The sequence below is a fragment of the Gambusia affinis genome, linkage group LG13 (genome assembly GCF_019740435.1).
Source record: "Gambusia affinis linkage group LG13, SWU_Gaff_1.0, whole genome shotgun sequence".
Taxonomy (NCBI): Eukaryota; Metazoa; Chordata; class Actinopteri; order Cyprinodontiformes; family Poeciliidae; genus Gambusia; species Gambusia affinis.
In genome coordinates this window covers 1,432,214-1,453,739 of record NC_057880.1, presented here as the reverse complement: position 1 = coordinate 1,453,739, position 21,526 = coordinate 1,432,214, and positions in this window count along the sequence as shown.

Below are 21,526 nucleotides of genomic sequence, written 5' to 3'. Positions count from 1 at the left end.
AATGACTATTGTCTCATCTAAATAATCCTATTAATTATTGTGAATGAGGTTTTCTCTCTAGCTGAATGTATCACTCCACTGTACACTTGTTCTCTTTTGTTGACCAACAGTTTTGAATACTTTTACTTGTTCATTTTCCAGCAATACACTGGATTAAAGTGAAGATGTGGGCAAAATATAGTGTTTGTATGTTACATATCCACACAGATTTCAACACAGGTGGTATTTTGAAGAACAGACACTCGAAAGAATTCAAAAGATTCTGTATTGCTGATTTCAGAGTATGTAGAATCCAAGAGGTGTCAGTTGAAACTATAACATAACTTAGCTCAGCATTAAGGTCCTCACTAAGTCTAGCAGAGTAGAGCACACCAACCCAATTCTAAAGTCCATTAACTGGCTCCCTGTATCTCAGAGAATGGACTTTAATGTGCTTTCACTACTTTATAAAATACCAGATTGCTTAGCACCAAGTTGGTTTCAAGATTGATTAGACTGGTCAGATCTTCTGGATCTAGTCTGATTTCCCACCCCAGAATAAAAAACAAACACAGAAAAGCTGCATTCAGTTTTTCATGCTCTACAGATATGGAACAAACTTCAAGTAAAATAAAAAACTGCTGAAACACTGACGACCTTTCAGTTTATCACAAGACATAGAAAATACATGTAGATCACAGTACTTAGATTGATATGAAAGGAGTTAGTGTGTGTCTTCTTTGCTAACAACTTAATGCACAGATCATAAAATCATTGAAATGATTGAAAGAATCAAAAACTACACATCTCCTATATGTAGCCTACAGGAAGGGTTCATTTTTGCTTTGACTACAAATGTTAACCATAATGAAATCTCAACGTTTGCTTGGATTAAATATTACTGTCAGTAATTAATTTGAACGCTATTATATTTAATTGCACAACAACGTCTGTATCACTGAGCCGGTACTTTGACCATGAGGATCTTAACTCTTTAAACATTACATAGCAGGAAAAAAATCCCCTAGCAATAACAAACAAATAAATCCCTGAAGTGATTACTCAGTTTAACATTTGTCCCAGTGTATGATGGGATTGCTTTTAACCCACCACGACCTTGCACAGGATAAGCTCAGGATAAAGATCCATGTAGGATGGATGTTTATACTCTTCATATATTAAAACAGATTCCTTTTGTAACAGTCAAAAAAAATAAAATAAGAACACTCTGTCAAAAATACAGCCAACAAATCATCGACTTCAAGCTTGCAACTGACAATGAAAATCTATAGATGATCAATTTAGGACTGGAGCACCAGACATTCATTAGTAAAACATGGGGATCATTCATCAAAATGACAGTATTACGGTTGTTTGACAATTGCACTGTAAGGCAAGTCGCCAATCATGAAGGATATGTTCAGACTGTGTACGATTTCTTCCTCCCTAACCTTTCATAAAATTAACACACAGGTGTTAAACTCCAGTCCTCGAGGGCCGCTGTCCTGCAGTTTTTAGATGTGCCTCAGGTATAAAACACTGGAATGAAATGGCTTAATTACCACCTCCTTGTGTAGATCAGTTCTCCAGAGCCTTGCTAATGATCTAATTATTCTATTCAGCTGTGGTGCAGCAGAGACACATCTAAAAGTTGCAGGACAGCGGCCCTTGAGGACTGGAGTTTGAGACCCCTGAATTAACAGGTAAGGGAAAATAACAGTGGGCAGTAGACTTCAGGGTTTCCCCTGGTGTATTACAAGCCTGGCGGGCCACCAGGTGAATTGAGGTCGCAGTCTCTTCTGGAGGCGAGGGTTTGAATCCCACTTCTGACACCACTGGTACATACAGCAAACAAAGCTGATTTATTGGCTCTCAGGCATCACAGCAGCGATAAGGCTGGCAGTCTGCCTGCCACATCCAGCAGTCCACCGATATACAAGTCAAACGCCGCCTATGAGGGGCCGTTTAGGACAAAAACAGTTTTGTTCTCACAGACTACTAAAGACTCTCTCTCACATACACAACATATTAAAATTGCACATACATACTATTAAAAGGTCACACAAGCACACAATTTTTCTCTCACATACACACACATAAAATACTAAAAATGTGCATATTCACTATTAAAATATCACATGCACATACATTTTCTTTCTCACACACACCCACAAAGGACTAAGATTGCACATATAAACTAATAAAATATTGCCCATGCATGCAATTTTTTTCCTTTCGCACACACAAGACTAAAATTACACATATACACTACTCAAATATCACATACACACACCCACACAAAGCGTACATACTATTTTGAATGATAGGTCGAAAATGTGTGTGTGGGAACTAACACTAGGCTGAATGAATGAATGAATGAATGAATGAATGAATGAATGAATGAATGAATGAAGATGAGACTTGTATTTGTGTGAGAGACTCATTTTTGGTGTGTGTGAGAGTTGTCACGGAAGAGGTTAATCAATAAACAAGGTTAATCCGATCTATGAATGCTAATTTTCAGCTAGCAGTTCTCTACCGCTCCATCCTCAAGCACTCAGAGTTTCACTTAGGGCTCTAACGCCAAAGTAAATCTTGAGTGAACCAGAGAGGGGAAAAGGAAACAAATTTGACTTTCACATCTAAAAAGGAGACATTGGTAATTATTTATCATCAATAAAATATAAGACAAGCATCATATCTATGCAAATGCACAATTTACAAGTTGTCTCATTCTTTTGATTACTTTCAGCTTCAGCCAATCAAAGGCCAGCTCTGATCACCAAACCTCATATAAAAGAGCAGGTTTTGAGATGGACCTCCTCTTTATAGGAACCCAAGATGGCTGCAGAAAACACACACCCACAAGGTAAACATTTCATCAGTAGATTGACACACACACAATGTGTCAATGTACTGATGACATTGACAGATTCACACACACACACACACCCACACACACTCTAGAACTAAAAAAAAAAAAAAATGTTGAGAAAAACATTGTGCTTCTTAACACTAAAATGTTAAGAAGCACTAACATTATGGTGTTTCTTAAAATGTTTTTGTTTACATTTTGTGAAGGTTTTTTAATGGGCTTGGTTTGTTTGGCACAGCGCAGTGTGAAAGTGAACCTCACCAGCTGAAAATGGAACAAATTCTGTAATTTTGCTCCCCATACTTTGGGGAAACCAGAAACTACTATGGAAAATGTGTTAAAGTTAAATACAACGCAGGAATGTCGTGAATGCAAGGAACATTTCTCTTGGACTACAAGGGTGAGGCAACAGTGTAGTAAAAGTAATAAACACTGCCACCTGCAGCTGGTAGTTAGCAGTCACTTACACCCAAAGTATTTCACAATTTCTGTGGAAAATTAGCAATAAACTCTTATGTATTAGCGGAAAAAATGCGAGTGATCTGTTGATTTTGCTTGAATTCAATAAAAAAATATTACTATTTGTTTGAAGTACAATACAGTGTATGGTTTAGCATAAAAAAATGGATCCGCAAAGTGATTTTGCTTGAGCTAACTAAACAAAAGGGCTAACAAAACTATTTTTGCAGAAAATATCACACTCCGATATATATCTATCACACTCATTACATGTGTGCATTAGCATAAAAAAATGCAGCAGATCTGTTGATTTTGCATAAATTTGTGGAATTGCAAAAAACTGAATGGCTGATTTAAACAGGACATGTATTAAAAAAAAAAAAAAAAAAAAATAATAATAATAATTCTGAACTGCATGTTTAAAAGTACAATATGGTGTATGATTTAGCTCAAAAAACATGAATTCAAGTTTTTGAGAGTTAGAAAACAACAAAAAAAAAAAAATGTATTTTTGTCCCCAAAGTGATTTTGTGTGAGCAAACCAAACAAAAAGAAATAATAATACTTCAATTCTAAAACACAAGAAAAAAAAATCTCATTTCATCTTGTTCTTGTGAACCCCAGTACTTTGTATCAGTTTGTGTTGTTTCATTCCTACAGTGAATAATGACCAAGATAATGGCATTCATACCTTAATATTCATGTGCATCTCCCTCAGAACGGTCTGGTCCCTTAGGGCTGGTGGATTAGAGCAACAGGGGCCTACAGGGAGGGAGATAAAACACAAGAGCCAACAAGTTCAAATAAAGAAGAAAGAAATGTGAGAACAAAAGGGAAATAAAATACAAGCAAAGTGGGGCATTACAGTTCCTGTGGCTTGTAAAAGCAAACACCATCTGGTCTTTACCCATCATGCAGTGTAATCCCATCACATATGATAATTGTAGCATTAGATAGTTATTTCTGTTTGTTCTACTTACAGGAAGGCTATCACTGTCCCACGGCTTCAAATCAAATCATGAGTTGGGACATAACAGCTGATTTTTCCTCCATAGATGATTTTGATGCATAAATGAAAACAGACTTGTTTCACCCTATAAAGGTGTTGAGCATGTATCCACTGGTTCAAACCAAACAGTAAGCACCAAACTGTTTCAAATTTGTCTGATTTTGGCGAATCATGCATCAAATTCCTGGTTTTGTAGTTTTACTTTCAAGTTTTCTACAATGTATCCCCATTACATTTGCTGTCCTCTGGTTCAATAGTCACAGTTGAAGAGTCGGACATTTGCATGAGTCAGATACAAGAGACATCATCATACCACTCAGCTGCACATGAGAGCCTCATTCACATATTTAGTATTTTAAGCAGGATGTAGATTCAGCCACCTGCATATCAATGTACTCTTGAAGCGACAAAGCAAAACAAAAGAGAAGCAAGCTTTGTGTGTGCATGTGCATGTGCGTATGGGAGGATTTGAGCTTAAATCAACCTGCTGCGTTTTCCATTAAAGTGGCTGCAGCGGCTTTGGAGGTCAGGCCAACTTTGCTCTGCTGTAGGAGTTCAGGGAAATGGAAAGTCAGTCTGTCGTGATGGGTCCTAGTTTCGTTACCCACATACAGACCACCACCAAGAGAACAGATAATCAGATGAATAAAGTTTATTTTAACAATGATGAAAAAGTGAGATAGTGTGTCAACAAGAAATTGAGTAATTTTAACATTTGAAAAAGTTATAACTGCTCAAACTATTGTCAAAATAACTCTGAGAAGAGTTAAATCAACACCAATTCTGATAAGGACCAAATAGACTCGACATAATGTTGATTTAACTCTGCAGAATTTGCTCTTACTCCGCAGACATGGAGTCAAAAGAAAACTGCCTGCCTCACCTCGAATCTGTTTGGCGTTTCTAATCACTCCTCAGCACAAGAAACACGTTACACACACAGTTGGTTACAAAACCACTGTACATTACATACATAAGCTAAATTATGGAAAATCAGTTCACATATTAAATATTTTTTAACCATTTTATTGGCGACGTACAGACAGGAGGATCATGCTCCCATTGGTGGGCAGCCACAGTTAACCAGAGATTATTCAATCCAAGTGAGGTTGAACGGGAAATTGTGAAAATTCAGCAATTTTGAAAAAAAATAAAAAATAAATCAAAATTTGTAAAGTCAAATGAAAGACAGATACTGTATAGCACAAACCATGTGGTAAAAATAGCAACATAAACGTATCTTATTATATCATTTTTCCACGATGACCCCACCTGCCTCCCCTGACCGCACATCACTGATTGTGAGATTTGGAAAACTTTGTATAGTGTATAGAGGATACAGGTCCACTGTGCCTGTGTCCTCTATACAGATAATAGAGGATACAATTTAAATCAATACAATTTAAATCAAACAGTGTTCAAATATGATCTGCAAGGGTCTCAGTTAAAACATACTGAACTGGGTTTGGTGTGGAACAGAAGGTCCCTAGGCAGAAATGATGCCAGTTAGCTATACAAGCTCAGACATGATGACAGACAAACATGACCATTTCCCTCTTTGGCTGCGTAAAACGGAGGCACAGACATACACAAACACACACACACACGCATGCATACACAGTGAAGCCTTCAGAGTCTTGTGCTATGTCAACTCTGAGGTCCAGAGGCCAAACTCATCCATGAGGATTTCTGTCATGGTGGGTGGCAGAGTGGTCAAAGGTCATAACTCTACAGGCATTAGTTGACACTTTACACAATGAACAACTGAACATGTTCTTGATATAACCCGTTTCACATTTCCCTTTCCTGACGATGCTTCAAACCTTTCTTTTCAGTTTGCCAGCAGTAAGTAATTTTAATGACATGAACATTTCCAGTTTACATAAACACACACTATGAGGCTGCTGTTACACTGATCAGGATTTTACCTTGTGTAAAACATGAGGAAGGAGATTTAGTGGAACATTAGGTCCTGACGATGAACTAGGAATGACATTTCAGTGCTTATAGGGTGTTTTCACACCTGGAAGTGTGGCAGACTCATTTCTATTGGGGACCAACAGTGCAACATTTGTTATGTTTTTAGATGGAGTGGTTCACTTTCCCACTGAATTGTGTCAAACGAATCAAAGCTTTTGACAAACCTTTTCACTCCCTCGGCTGTGATGGCGTTGCACAAAGAACCACTGAAGGAAACGTCAAAAAAACCTCTGAAGTGAAACTTCCTTCACCCCAAAACTCCTGTGTTTATTTTGGTTGGGCTTATTAAATAGGAACAGCTAAATGTAAGTAAAAAGGCATATGACCACCAATCAACAGCCAATCAAATCTTGAGAGAATGTATTTTCCAAGAGGAAATCTGTCAGATCTGAAGCCTTCAGGATGGAGTGACAAGCATCTCAAAGAGAAAATCTCAGTGGAGAAAAGGTTGGGTTTTTTTTCCCAATCAGAGGCTAATTATGGCACTAAATCCTTGTACTCATTGACTTTAAAAGAATTGGAAATATGCCTAATCTCATTCTAATTAGTTTACATAAGAATGAGACTTTCACAATAGACTTTTAAGTATGTTTACTAGTTACCTTAGCTGGTTTTGAACTATTAATTTGGACACAAAACATTGTCTGGCTGTTTTCTGAATAAATGTCATATGTTTACTCATCATAACAGTTGTGTTCTTCTCTGAGTATATGAGCATAAATGTGTCCCTGTGTGTGTGCTTGTAGCTGTGTGAAGTTGTTTTTCCATGTTACAGCATGCTAGTTAAATTGGTAAGTCCCAGGAAGAGGACTGCAGAGTGTCAGTCAGCTGTCAGTGTCAGGTAGTACACCAGCTGAATGCAGAGCAGTTAAGCAGAGCAGCACTCTCCAGAATACAGACAGGGTGGAAAGTGGGGGATGGTAGTGAGACCTGATGGGGAAAAGAGACAGTGGATATATAAGACCAGAACAATATGTCCCTACTAGTTAGAATTTAGTTTTTGTACCCGACTACGATTCTCAATATTGTGGTAACAAAAGCCTTAGTACTTCTCAGTACACTAGGGTTGTTCATCTCTGGTCTGTGGTCAATACACAGTGAATCTTGATAAACTGTCAATGATCAGATTAATTTCAGATATATGGATTAAAAAAATAAACAATGTTACTCCCTTATATCATGCATGTGTGAAATAGTTTACTTGAATAAAACAAGGCAAACCAAAGAAATGATACAATTAGGTTTGATATAGTACTTGATATATACTCAAATACTTGAGATCTCCTCAAAAATGTGTAAAGCTGCTAATTTTAATAGTTCAAACACCAAATATACATTAATACAAACAGTAGTAACAGCACTACCACGATGTTCAGCTCTCTGCTCTTGGGGGTACAGTTGATCAGTACCAAGAGCAGGAGGCAGACTGCAGCACAGGGCAATCTGGGTATATACCACTGAAACAAACAAGTGAGTAATGCTAGCCGGAGAAATGGCTCGTGGTTTTATGTGCATAAGTAATAAACAGGTGCCATTGTTAGAAGGTTTTCATGCAACTTCAAGACAGTGTTTTATTGACATAAATTCTATTTTGACACATTTCTCTGTGTTAGAAGTGAACAACTGACTGTTCTAGGCTAAAGAACAGTCTGCTATGCTAAAGGCTAACTACGCTTATGGTGAATGTTAACTGCATCATTCTAAACATTATTAGCTGACTCTACTTCATTTTTATTTACATTTTGTGAAGAAGAAAGTCAGTGTCTTCAAGCACTGGTCCATTATACGTAAGAAATAACATAAATATTTCATACATATAAAGATTTTCATGCTGTTTCCTTCAGTGGTTCTTGCGGTGTAGTGCAACCTCAGGCGAAAAAGGGAGCAGGTTTTTTAAAGGTATTGGTTTGTTTGACTTAGTGCTGAAAATGGAAAAAATGTCACAATTTTAGCCCCAATCATCCCGAGCCTATCCAACTATCAGCTATGAAAATAAAGTAAGTATCCAGACCACACTTAACTTCTCCACTTATCTGATGATAACCTCAGCTTTTCTCTTTTTGAGATCGTCAGCTAGATGCCTAGAAGCATTCAGTTGATGACATGTTATTGGCTGATCTGTCATTGACATCAAGCAATTGACCAAGTGTACCTAATAGTGGTGTACATGCAAGCTGGTGCTGTTAGACTGGTTATTTCCAACATTTCAAAAGTTATTTACTTAAAGTGAGAACATTCTGAGTGTTTTAAAGGTTTTGTCACTGATTTTAGTCTCTTTCATACTCTAAGCTCAGGTTACACAGAACAAATTCTATATTGAGTTTCTCTGGCGGTATGTTAAGTAAGGGTTCAGTTTTGTTTATGTCCTCAGTGTGCCTGGTAATCTGCAAAGTGAAGATGAGTAGGCAGAAGAAAGCCTGCAAATATGCTTATGAGAAAGTGTGTGGTGCGTACATGATCGCGTGTCTATGTGGGTAACACTGTGTGGTTTCTCTAGCTGTGACAATGTGCCTGTGAGCCTCTCCACTGCTTTCAGAACAGTTTATTGAGTCTCCTGAACAAACCAATCTGCCTGAATGTTTGTTGTGCTGAATAGCTTTCTGCCCCCCTTAGGAGATCAGACATTGTTCTCAGACTGATTTTTTCTGTTTTTCCTTCTACTTTTCATCTGTCTTACTTATGGTGTCACATAACCTGAGGGACAAAATTGGTTAAAAGAAAAAAAAACAAAAAACAAATCAAAAGCAGAATATGCAGAAGTCAATACTCAGACTTTTTCTGTTCCAATAAACTTGTAAACAAATAAATAAAAGCCTTACACTATTTTTCCTGCCAATTAAACTTTTCATCAAACAGTTCAGATACCAAATGTATCTTAATATTCAGAACTATGCAGAGTTGAAACTATCTTAGCACTACTGCAGAAGCTAATGTGTAGTATTTATTTTTTCTGCTCTTTGGCTACAGCCAGTCAGTGCCAAAATGAACAGTTTTAGTTTTGACTAACACTGAGCCTTAGTATTTCAACGTCCCAAGCTGCATTTTCTTTTGAAAATCTTTTAAAATGTCTACGGAAACATTTGAGAATTAACTGGCTTTTTGCAAATAGTTTGTTGTCACTCTCATTTTGTGTTTAAAGTACCATAGACCCAAATCCAGAAAAAGTTCCTGTGCTCTGTGGACACTGAACATCTTGAAGGCTGGACATGGATGACAATCCTCTAGCTAGATAGAGGGTAAGGTTAATGACATAAATCATGGTGGGAAGCACAAGAAATAGGTGAATCATGACAATCTTTTTCCAACATCAACTTATGTCTGACCACTTTTCTTAATGAGGCAAATTAGTTTCTCTGGAGCTACCATAAACTTCTTGGCTGGTTTGCTTCTTGGTGGTGGGTTTCCAGTTAATCCAAGCCTTTTCAATTTTCAGATGATAGACTAAGCAGTGCTCTGTGTGGTGCTCAAAGCTTTGGTTTTTATAAACTTAGCATTCCTTTAAAATCCATTAGAGGTTGGGGTTTAAGATGAAAACGTTCAAGGCTTTGAATTTTCTCTCATACAGAGAAGGTAATAGGAAGTATTGTTTGTCCTTGTAACTTTGACACTATTTGGGTGCAGGGGTTGCCGAACACTGACTTATTAAAATGTAACATTGGTAAATAAAAATAACAATAATAAAAAACAAAGAAGAAAAACAGAAACTATATTAATAAATAACAGGTTTTGTGTTTGAGATGGAAATGACCTTTTCTTTCTATTTTAGACACCTTTGTTTCATCCAGCCACTATGTGAGAGAAAATGAGCTGGATTAAAAAGAACAATGTGGGAGAAAACATTGTCTCTACTCTTTGTGGAAGATGCGTCTTGTCATTGTTCTCTTTATGAACTGGAATTGCTTAAAAGCATTCCAATCAAAGTATTATTTCTCTTTTTGTTAAGAAGCCCAAAAGAGGTTTGCTTCCTTATAATATTTTGTTCTTTCTTTTCACAAAAAGTATTCTTGTGTCAAAAATGTATTAGTATTTAAAGGAACTGTTTTTTTTTTTGTTTGTTTGTTTTACTTAATGTTCTGTGGTGATATTATTTCCAACACCTGTAGTAGATATAGATTTTGTATCACAGTGAGTTTGTAGAAAATTCTCAAAGTGTTGGTATTTTAACAGCTACTGTAACAGGGGCCACCATTTGAGTTGATTTTAGCTACCTAAAACTCTCTGACAGGGCTAAGTATGCAATGACAGAAAATAATAGTGAGTTTACACATCAACCAGAGGCTGTCGTCAATCTTTTTCTACTGTTTCTACTGTTTCTGCAGCACAGTATGTTGGTTGAGTTTATTCTATCTGCCTGACAAGCTGGTGCATATCAGTCCACAGATCAGTCTGCTAATATGTTTTACAAGCATCAGTGGTGGGCACACTTCTGCTAATCTGCTAGCAGCTAACCTTTAGAAATGTTAAAACATTTAGTTTTGAAAATGTTTAGTTTTCAAAGTTAGTTTCCCCTAACTTAATTTTCCAGACAATTACTAAAATGCTAATTTATATAGCTGTTTTGTGAACTTCCATCCATCCATTTTCTGTTCACCCTTCTCCCTGTTGGGGTCAGGAGGGTTGCTGGTTTCCATCTCCAGCTACGTTCTGGGCGAGAGGCGGGGTTCACCCTGGACAGGTCGGCAGTCTGTCGCTGGGCGTTTTGTGAACTTTCTGTTGAATAAAGTTCGACATCTGTATTAAAAATTTTGATTATTTACTGTTGAGTTCAAGTAGTTAGCCGTTTATATCGGTTCTCTTATTTTGAAGGGGGTGGAGACTATGCAGCAGTTCAGTTTCCTCTCATAATGTACATTTTTCCACCTAATGATTTATTTCAAACAAGAAACATACAGGAACAAAAAACGGATGATAAACAATATATTAAAATAAATATAATGCATCTATGGGCGTTAAAAGATGTAAATTATAATGTCAAAATTAATTTAGTGCTTATTTAGTCTTTCAAGGACAGATATAATTTGAATCGATGTTAATGGTTTAACATTAGTCTCATCTCAATACCAGGTAGGCGTTATGCTTTAGCATTAGGGGAGCTAATGTTTTGATTAGTGCTTTAGGGTTAGCACAACTAACCTTTGTGGTTTGAGATGCCCATCAAACACGCTTTTTGTCAGCTCATAAAATATGAAGTTCTGCCCAAGACATTTGCCTCCTGGAAGCAAGATAACATAAATACATGACAACTGAATTCTGGGTGTCCTTTCTTTATATTACCAATTGTGACTCTTAAAACTGTATTAGTAAATAAGAAACATGTTTTTGTGCTGTCAGTAGTGTAGTTTAAATGCAGCAAGAGGAACAAAAATAGCTGCTGCATACTTACTGATGATAAACACGTCCACTGTTAGCTCTTCAGTCTTTTGAGGGTTTTTTTTTCTGTTTCACACTCACTTTGATGTACAGTAACATCTGTCTACTGTAGAGGATCTATCACTAATTTTAACTTCACAGAAAACCAACTTGAGAAAAAAATGACCCCCTAGGGTCCAAATGATCTTATATGAAGAGCATTTTGCTCAGTATTTTTTTGCATTTGTAGGTCTAGAACCTTTTGTACTGTATTTTCCGGATTATATAGTGCAATATACTATAAGCCGCAGCTACAATTTTTTTGAAAAAAACTGGAAACGTACATATATAAGCCCCACCGGGCTAAAGGCCGCTGGTATCTCCCCTGCTCTCAGTTTTCCACAAGTCCTAATAAACCTGTTGGATTTATCAAGGCGCAGTGCTCCGTCTCCAAAGCCGAACCATGGATCCGTTCACGACGAGTTTACGTGCAGCGGCTCTATTTCCCTCCTGGCCTGCCAGACCGATAGCCCTCAACTTAAAAGCTGCTTCATATGAGTTTGAAGAAATTTCCCCATCGTGTCTGCTGCTAGCATGTGCTTGTTCTAAATGAAAATTAGTGCTTTCTTCTTTGATTTCCAATTTTGCCTTCCAATGATTCACTTCCTGCTACCGAGCCCCGTGGTGGTTGTAGAAAAATACACAGAAAAGCCACATCGGGCTATAAGGTTTTGGTCAAAAATGATTTTAACTCTGATCTTTGACAGTTTTCTTCTCTTTGTTTTCCTCCACACCTGACCCCTTGCTTTCTTGAAAGTGTTTGTGTTTCCTTCTCTAAATACTTTTTACAGAGAGGACAGAGCATCATACCTTTAAGTCAGGGGTGTCAAACTCCAGTCCTCGAGGGCCGCTGTCCTGCAACTTTTAGATGTGCCTCCGCTGCACCACACCTCAATAGAATAATTAGATCATTAGCAAGGCTTTGGAGAACTGATCTACACAAGGAGGAGGTAATTAAGCCATTTCATTCCAGTGTTTTGTACCTGTGGCACATCTAAAAACTGCAGGACAGCGGCCCTTGAGGACTGGAGCTTGACACCCCTGCTTTAAGTCGTCTCTACACTGAAAATATTTTATTTCTTCTAATCACAGCTAAAGAATTCCAAGGCAGATTTAGTGTAAGACTTTTCTAGTATCATCATTCAATGCCCTTTACTGAAACAAACTTAAGTCAGTGCTTCCATTTGCATGGCAAGATTTGTCTGTTCCAGAAATGAAAAACACATTTTTCTGCCGCATCCACTCAGGAGAAATGGTGAGAAATCTTTACTGCTTTTTGACTCAATCTGACAAAGAGACAAAGCAGTAGCTCCAGCAGAAGTAATGTCCTTTCAAGAAGCAGTCTTCAGGGTTTTTAATCTTGAGACATTGGAGAACCCTCTTTTAATCCCACATCTCCCATCGCATGCCATTTGTACCATCTGGATACCACAAAGATTACAATGTAACAAAGGGAGCAAGGTTAAATTACAAAGAATAAAAGTATGATATTGAAATTCCAACCAGAAGATGAAAATATTTTCAGGATTTGCTGTGGCTTGAAGGGACAGGCTTCCGGTACATTCAGAGTTAGGAGACATATTCTAGAAAGACTCAAGAGGATTAGCACTCACTGTATTTTTTAGTATTAACTTTAACTACAAGTCCCTGCGATGAAAAAAAAAATCTGCCCTCTTGTTACTTCTCCTGTCTGGAGTCCTTGAATGCACTTCAAGCAAGAACTTACAAAACAGTCCTGCTTATACAGGGCCTTGCAAAAGCAGTTACACAACATGGTTTTATTCTTTTCACACACATTTGAAGAAAAACCTCAAATGTGTGACATTCATTTGTTCTTAGCAGGTTCATACAGTGTTCAGTTTATGCTTTATTAAAAGACCTGACAATGGTCTATGAGGACTATCGCTTAAATGTGAAGCTTAACTTTCATTGTCAGAAAAATCAATTTCTGGAGAATTTAAGCCAAATTTATCTTTATGTGAAATGAACCAAAGAGACAGCCAACCAATACACTGAAGGCCTCAGCATATTTCTTCACATATTATTGAGTGACGTGACTACAAACAGTTAGGTTCTCCAGAGTCCTGCAAATGACTTCATTATTTGACTCAGGTGTGATGAAGTACGGACACATTTAAAAGTTACAGGAGTCTGGCCCTGCAGGTCTGGAGTTGCCCACCCTTGCGCTAGATATTAAGACATGGCCACAATTTCTATCTGTGTTCTCCAATGTCCTCAGTCAGGCTTCATAGTTAATTTATAAAAAATATATATTTATATATATTTTTTAGATTTTCTTAGATTTTTAAAAAGATAAATACCAGAAAATTTGCTGTTACAATCAGAAACTGTAACATTGAACTGCCTTTGCAGCGATTACCCCTGGGGAGGTCATTTTCATTCACCACTTAATGGAATGCCTCCACTAACAGCTTGTAGATTAGATCACTTCAGTTGGGTGTCAGAAACAACACCCATTCTCTTATTATCATAAACTACAGGCACAAACATGGAGCTATGAAACTGTCAACCGATTCCTGGGGAATGGATCCTTATGCCTACCATCTGCCGCTGATCAGGTAATTGTTCCACTCACACTAGCTGGTAATGCTAATATAATTGTTCTGCGGTGAGAATAAATGTCAAACCTTGTCATAGATAAAAAGATGGTTTAATAGAATCAACTGCAGTTGTAAAAGCATCACATTAGAGTGAGAACTCATAGGGCTGTGTTCAGAGACAAACAAGCTTTGACTTTTATCTTCTCTAGTCTCACAGCAGCTCTAGGTCTCACAGCATGACAGTTAAAGTAGGGGTGGACAATATGGACTTGGAATTTTGTTACAATATTTTCTGGTACAATAAAAATTATGACAAAAAATATATGTAGCTTTTTCTCGTCCCAAGTTCCAGGACTGGCTTCGGTTTCCTTACCACATCTTTCACCCGTTTCTCTCTGCCCTCTTCCCGTCACATTACTATTGAATAAAGGACACTATGCTCATAAAATTCCTAAAAAAAAATTTAAAAAAAGGAATTTTCTTTAAGGGAAAAAAAATCCTAAAAATTTTGTTTTTTTTAGGAAGTAGCAAACTTGTAAAAGGCGTTTGCTGCAAATCCACAGATACACCAAGGACTGCCAGTCCTTGCAATTGATGGCTGGTATCTATCACCGTCTTCTATCCTCATTAAAAGTTAAATGATATAATTACTAGTTTGGTTTGCATCTTTGTCTGTGCAGTACATTTTTAAAGTGAACTCAACTAAATAAAATATAAGGGAACTGTCTGTTTTTTTGACAGGCTTTAAGGGATCTAATGTTTTGACGTCTGTTATGGCGGAGTGGGCCACGTTCTGAAGGGCATAATGTCACATGCAAAGAGTCAGAACTGTTCATGTTTCCCCCCATATTAAATCTTCATGCTGCAACAGAAAAGCCCAAATGAGAAAGGGCAGAGACACTGTGGGGTTTTGGTTTTACTTCATATCTTATAAAACTCTGGCACAGTTAAAAGGTTTTTCTCCAACCAGAGCTAATCGCAAAGGCTATTTCTAAACTCAAAGCCAAACACAGCAGCAGGAGCTTCCTACACATTTAAACTTCCCATCTGAGTCAGTAATAACCGGAAATTGCTTTGTTTTTAAATCACACCAGTATGGAAGAACATTAATCCTGAAGAATGATTGAAAATCAACCATGTTTAAAGTGAGGCAATAAATACAAGACATGTTTTTGCAAAACAGATTGATAGAAAACAGCCATATGTCATTCTTCTGCTGAAAGCCACAGTTGGTGTCCTTACAGAGACATGTGTCACATTTAGAAAACTTTAATTTATATGTCATGTATCATCAGCCAGTAAAACATTTAAGTACATGTGCTAAAAATAAAAGACTTTATTATTTCTAAGTTGCTAAAGATTTCAAGTCTCTGGTGACTTTTTATTTGTTAAATTAAACGTAGATAATTTACGCCAAATGAAGTTTATGTCTGTGTCAGTCATTAGGTCAAATAGAATGCTAACTTCCTCCTCTACTGTACTGTCTGATCTCCAGGTCAGGTATGTGTTCAGACCTGAACATGAATGTTTCAGGTCTGGGAACAGAAAGTAGGGTTAGTCACAGAAAATTCAGTGCTTATTTGGTCAGCAATACATTTTGGATTACTCTGCTGACAGACTCGCTGAGTAAACAAGATTTTGTTTATTTAAAATCACCTGGGTCTCTGGATCTGTTGAATATTAACAGGCCCCGAGTATCAGTAATCTTTTGCAGTATTTACAGGAAGTGGGGCCCCAAATGAAAACTCTGCTTGAGGCCCCCTACAACCTTGGGTCAGCTCTGCACCAGGGAATCACTAATTAGATATTCCTGGTAACTCTGATGAGCTTAAAGAAGGAAAGCACAAATATAAATGTTTCAGTTATATTGTGTTTAAATGGTTTGTTATGATACCAAGTCTACCAGGTATCATAGCTTGTGAAGAGTTGCATCAACATAAAGGAGGTTTTGTTGAACATCAAGGCCTGTTACGTCTTTGAAATATGCGTTTCTTTTGACATGTTCCTATTCTAAATTCAATGGTGAATTATGTGGGAACTTACTTTTGCATCACTATCTAGTATTATTCATTTATTTTACAAAAGTATAAGCTATACTTTTTTGATAGGGTGTGCATAAGACTGACGTGACGCTGTCATAAACATGACATATCACCTGTCAGGAACATGAAGGAGACTTTATGAATCTCTATGACTGTTATCATAAAGTGTCTTTTGGTAAATAATGAGACTTTTAATGCAAAGTTGCTCTAAAGGTTGCCTTGAAAGTCCATTAAAAGTGCCAACTTTGCATTATTTTGCAAATAATGAGACTTTAATACCAAGTTGCCACTTTTAAAGTTGTCAGGTAACTTTGTTCTTGACAGTATCATGTCAATCTTATGCACACCACGACAAAGTGTTACAGTATAAACTGGCCCTATTGGATTTAATTGTAAGAACTCAATAAATGACCCTAGGGGGTCATTAATTTTCCAAATGAATCATAAAATAAGTCAAGCTGTGCATTAACTTTTATCTTTAAGTGTCTGAAGTGAATATGTTCTCTTCAGTGTATAGCGTATGTGACATTAAAGCATGTTGTATCTTGTGTTGTATTGTTGTATAGTAAGAGAGAAGAGAGGATGGATGTTGGCTGATTTTTCTACAATTAATAACACAATTAAAAACTAATTGGTGAAGCAAGAGGCTACAATAAATTTCTAGTAAAGCTGGACATTTAACTACCTGCATTTTCATAAAAGACTATAAATTGTCATGTTTTCTTTGCTTGACGATAAAAAAAAAAAAATAAAAAAATGAAAAAAAAAAAATCGGAGCATACACTGTAGAGTAAAAAAAAAACATAAATTGTACTGCAATGTGAATTTGAGCTGCCAGTTAATTCTTTACGAAGACGTGGCATATTTTCTGTTTTGTTTTGCTCAGAAAGATTTTTTTTACAAAGCCTGTCCTTAACCGCAATTGTTCACTGCGCCAGAATGAAAAAAAACGGCAGCGCATCAACGCAATCAAGAAGACGAGCAACCAGGAGAAAGGGAGAGAAGGAAATCAAAGAATTGGACTGAAGGGTCCCTCAGAAAAGTTAAGGAATATTTTACTAACACAACGCTTTAAGACCAATAAGTAGGGAACTAATAATATCATTGAGTAAAAGCATCTCGACCTCTGAAGATCTACTCAACCAGCTTGAATAGTCATGTGGTGTGAAAGTAATGTCAAGGACTTAGGGGAACGATTGCCAGCACAGGAAGAGAGCTGTGTGTGTGCGTGCGTGTGTGTGCATATGTGTGTGTGTGTGTGCTCAAGTGCAAGTACCAAGAAAACAAGTGAACGATAAAAAAAATGTTTGTTTCAAGTGCTTAAGCTACCGTAGACTGAGTCACTGTGCTCAGAATATAACAGTCATAACTGGTTTCAGACTCAAACATACCAATCGTACTGAAGGTCACTTATCTAAACATTCAAGGCATAAAACTTTAAACCTACACTCCTTAACATGAATTCATTCTGACTACAAAACACAAGCAACAAACTGAGTCATGTGTTGTCATTTCACAGCAGATAAAGCAGGTTTGTGCAACAGCCTGCCGTAGCCATGCTCGCTTCTTTAGTTATGCACTGTTGCCCATGGAGGACATAGATAAGCTTTTAACCTCTAAAGTTCTTACACAATGTTTAACTAACTTTTTTTATTTTGCATTATACTGTCACTTCTACTGAACTGTAGCTTGTTGAAGTTGAAACAGGTTTTGCAGTCTGTATAACCAAACTGTCACACGAAATTACAAAACAATATCTTAATTAATCTCGGGGTGTGCAAGAGTCTGATGTAAAATGTGCCTTTGAAAATCTGAACCATGAGGTAAAAATGCCTGTTCAAATCATTCTAATTTTTGAAAGTAAAATATTACACATCATCACAGCTTCACTTCAGGGCTCATGATGGTGAGGGAAGCTGTGCTATGATGCATACTGGGAATTGTGTGCAATGACAAGAAGAGGAGGAGTAGAGATCTGTGCCAGCAATAAAATGCCTTAATCATTTCTACTTGCTCCAACTTCAATTGCTCAATATTCAGAAGTGTGGTCAACACGGAGTGAAAAGCTGCGCTCACTTCCACCACTGCTGTGGCTAAAGCTACAAGCAGACTACAATTCTAAAACAGTGAACTAAGCCATTCAGTCCAAACATTAAGCAAATCCAATTCACACTGAGCTTTATTTCTCTGGTAGAATTTCTACTGGGCCAGTCAGTGAACAGATGAAGTTGTGAATGACTCTGCGCTGTCGCAGAGTTGCAGTCTGCCTGTAGTTTTAACAACGGCAGCGGAGGAGGTGAATGAAGCCGTTCAGTTTATACGCTTCCAAATACTAATATTTGTGGTAAGCTCCATACAGTTGAACTGCTGCATTTAGAGATTGGGTAAAGTTTCAAACCTCAACAGAGTCTACAACTCTAACCGTTTCTGAATAGCTCAAGGTCCAGACTGTCTGTTCATAGAAGAAAGGGGCTGGTTTTTGCCAGGCTAATGTAAGTAAAAATTTAAAAAAGGAAAAAAAATATGACAAATGTTGTTTTATGTATTTTGTATTAAACAGTTGCCAAATTTTACTGGTTGAAGAGACACTTGACTCTTTTCTACAAGCAGTGTAATAAATAGCTGCTGTTTCCATTATAGACAATTGACTAAAAATAACAAAATAAGACAAATATTGGCCCTGTAAAGTCCAAGGACTAAAAAAATAATAGTATCCAGAAGTATCTTTACATTGTAGAGTGTGCAGGTAAATGTTTTATTTCTGTCTGAAACATTATGTTGTGTCCCTTGACAGACATGAGACGAGGACAGCCTATTTTCAGCAGCCATATTGCAACATTGCCCTACCGGCTTGACTGACATCTCGGTTTGAGGGTGGAGGAAAGGCTTTATGTTACCTCCGGATCATCTGCCAATCACACCTGGATCCAGTCATGTTGTTATGTTGAGAGAGTATGTCAAAAAAAAAAAAAAAAAAAAAAAAAAAGGTTTATTGGCGTCTGCTTGACATTTGCTTCTATATAATTCTGAACTGCATTGAAGTTAAAAGGATCACTTGAAAATTTGTATAGTTAGTGGGTTAGTGATGGTAAGACCTAGAAACCACTCCTGTTCACCGCCTCAAGCAGAAGTCCTGACAGCTACACTCAGTCACAGTGTATTTCATATGGTGCCTGAAGGAAACCAACATATAATTGAATTCATTTTGCATTTTAGATTCTCCTTATTCCAAAGAAAATACATTACGAGACAGTTTGAAAATACGTAAAAAATTAAATGTGGAATTTAAACTTGAGTGTGCTTCAGTTTGAGTTACAACCAAGGACTAGATACAGTTAAAGTTTCAAAGTGTATACTGTTTGACGAGTTGTCCACTCATCAAACAGTATGAGTGAGCCTTTCAGCAGTTTACGCAATTTCTTCATGTGCCTGCATCAGAAAGTTGACTGCTAGTTCTCCAGTTTCCAAAAAGTAGATTATTTTATTTTAGTATTTATTCTATTTTGAATTAAAGTTCACGCGTCTAAAACTGTGAAAGTTTGAAAGAATTTAAAGTTTATGGTACAGTTTCTATGTTTATTTATCAGAATATTATGCATGAGATCAATCTTCAGCCTTAAAATGTAAATATGATAAAAAATATTCTGTGTTGGGAAGTATTTCATCATTTTCAATGGGAAATTATATTGAAAGGCTCCATGTCAGTCAGTGCTAGACTTGGTTTCCTAGCATTGTTTACCCATTTTCTCATGTTTTGACCAGCAGCTGTATTCTGGGATTCACCAAGTCAAATTAAAGTCTTTTAAATATCTGTTTTAAACAAATATTAATAAAATTCAAGACCAATATCCTGACAGAAACATACAAAAGAAAATTGACTATTATTTATATTAAAGAAGGGAAAACTAGTAAGGCAGAGATAATACTCCTGGTTGATTTTTTATTTTTTTTTATTTTTAGTGGAAGACATTAATACAGTTCCTTTTAACCTTTTTTCACTATCCATCAGTGATAGTTGTATCTGTTGTTCTTTTTTGGTTCAGTGCTCTACTCCTTTTCTTGTCCTTCTCACCTGTATTTTCCTCCAAAGTACCAACTTTGTTGAAGTAAAATTTTTAAATATGTAATGCTCACTAGTGGAATAAATCAGAGCTGGGCTGTGGGCTTTCTGATCCAGCATGAAAAGAAAAACTGCTGTCTTTTATTGTTGTCCTTTTCCAATTACGATAGCGGTTGAGTGAGTTGAAAACAAGATCAGGGAAGGAAAAACTCCTACAAGCAGAACAATGAACTGAGTTCTGAGTATTAAAACCAAGGACTGGATCTCTATAAGTCACTTCAAAAGCTTCCTCTGCCTCCTCCTTACAACGTCTTCAGGAAACTCTGTTGCTTTGGTTGTGCTGGGCCCTCGACATATCTAGAAGTGATGAACATATATGTATAATTTATGATTGTCAGATCTTGTTAATATATCACAAAAAACTAAAGTAAGGAGGTTGTAAGAACCTCCCTGTGGGTGCAACAGAAGCCCCTTTAATGCCATGAAGGAACATCTTGAAGTCCCATGAAGATGTTTGTTGGAGAACCTGGCTCCTCCCTGAACCTCCACAGAAAACAAACCGTAACCAGGCCACACTGCACCACACTCAGCCAGGACTGCAAACGCAAGCAAAATAAGGAATGAATCTGTGGCATAATATGGGATGCTGCTGTCCATAATGTAGCTGGTCATTTTAATGAGCTTATTTTTAGTTAAGTTATTTTCCACGACTAAAACCACATGACAAGCATAAAAATCAACAACCTCTGAATTATTTCAATGTTATATTACTCTCAACTAATGGTTGTCCTCCTTTTTGTCTTACAGCATCTTTACTTTGTTACGTCTTAAAATACACCCATCACATTAAACCACAGCCTTTTGTGATTAATACAACACGGCTGGCAGTGATATGACAGTTTTCTTTAACATTGAATAATTATTGTTTAATACACTTTTTCCAGCGCACATCTCTGGATGTCTCTGGTTGTCAGTATCTCCTCCAGGGAAAGGCTCAGCTCAGGGTTGTTCAGTTCCATTAAAGCTAAGAATAATGACAAGATGTGCTTTGTTCATTAATCCTTTTGGGTATCACTGTCAAGTTAAAAATGTTTTATTCCAGTTTGGAAACATTATGCTTAAAGGTTCGCTATTGAAGTCTTGTTGTAAAAT